Source organism: Aureococcus anophagefferens (assembly GCF_000186865.1).
Source record: "Aureococcus anophagefferens unplaced genomic scaffold AURANscaffold_37, whole genome shotgun sequence".
Classification (NCBI taxonomy): Eukaryota; class Pelagophyceae; order Pelagomonadales; family Pelagomonadaceae; genus Aureococcus; species Aureococcus anophagefferens.
This window is the reverse complement of record NW_008705594.1, coordinates 195315-197042: the sequence shown is the minus strand read 5'-3', so window position 1 is coordinate 197042 and position 1728 is coordinate 195315.

Genomic DNA, 1728 nt, shown 5'->3' with positions numbered 1-1728 from the left:
AGAACGTCGAGGTAGTGGCGATCCATTAAATTGGAGCTAGGTTCTGGACCGAAAGGTGCTGTCCAATGCTTAAAAGCGTCCAATTCGGTGACGCGCGCGCGGACGGACCACACGCCCCGTGCGGGACTCGTTCGTCGTCTCGGGCTGCCTCCAGCGAGTCGGCGCGGCGGACTGCGGTCGCCGCGCGGCGCCCGGGCGGTCGAGCCGTCCTCACGGGACCCGAGCGCGGGCACAATTTGACCGGCGGCGAGCACGATCTTGCGCTGGAACACCGACAGCCTCTCAGGCGCCGATTTCAGCGAGATGCTGCCGACCGCCGATTTCGTCGCTGGAGCGGCCTGATCTCGACACGAACGTCGACTTAGTGGCGATGCCTTAAAACCGAGCTAGATTATGATGCTATTAACAAGTCCTGAACGGGGCTGCCCCATCGTCGACCGGCTTTGAGGCGCGCGCACGCCGCCTTCAACATGTTGTTAACTAGCAATCCACCCCGTATACGGATAATGCTATTTTTATGTTATTTTATTAGCATCGCCCCTAATCGCCATAGCCCCCTATATTCCCAGCCCCCAGTAGCCCCGAGTCCGAGTAGCCCCAACATAGGTTCAACATCAGCCTAAATCGGCACGGTGAAGCACACATCAACATCGACCCAAAAAAAACACAATGACGCTAAGTATCTTATTTAGATGAAGTCAAGGTGAAGGCAAGTTGAAGGTGATATCATATGGTATCCGCCCCGTATCCCCCGCCGATTTACCCCCGCACGGGGGTTAAACAAGGCGGGGGATGCGGGGCGCATGAGGAGAACAAATCTATGCATGATCCGACACTAACGATGGTTGAACGATATCTGACGCTGCGTTTGGCATGTTCCGGGCCACGGGAGGAGAAATTGAGAGCACTTCGCGGTAGGACGTCGGGGTCGGCGGTCCTAAAAATTACTCCATGTCGTGCGAGGCGAAGCAGGGGCCGAAGACGCTCGTACGGGCGCTCCCGCGGCGCTGAGGGGACGGAGATGAGGGATCTTAGTTTCTGCGGATTCCCCCAGGGCATGGACTGAAGTTTCGGGACGTCCGACCCCGAGTTCCTACTGCGAAGTACTCTCATAATCTCCCCTCGAGACTCGCAACATACCAAACTCAGAGTCAAAAATCGTTCGAACATCGTACTGCAAGCGTTTGTGGTCCACAACTCGCTTAGGATACCTAGGATATGCGTCTCATTTTTGAAAGAGACCCAGGACGTCCGCTGAGCTCAGCGGAACCGAACGCACATATATACACCCCCACCAGGAATTAATCTCAGAGACTCAGGGGTCGACCGTGAACGGACCCCAATTGGCGTAAAAGCAGTTTCCGCCCTCTTGTCGACCTGCGGCGCGCTCGGGACAGGCGCGCCAGACCTCCCGCCCGTACAGACAACGCTAGCGTGCATATCGAACACAGGCCCCGCCCTGTGCTGGCGACACCCTCTAGTGGAGCTGCAGCGATTGAAGCGGCTTGAGTGCAAGTACGAGAATTGAGGCCCACTTATTTGTCGAGGCGGTCGCCAGGATCAAGGCGGTCGCCAGGATCATCGGTGCAAGTAGATCGGTGCAGAGGAGGCCGGTAAGACAATGGAAACATGGTGCACTGCAACGTTGTCAATGATTGTCCCCCTCCAGAAGGGATCGAGCAAACTGAGGGAAAGAAGCTAGACCACGCCCAGCTCCAAGCAACTCAG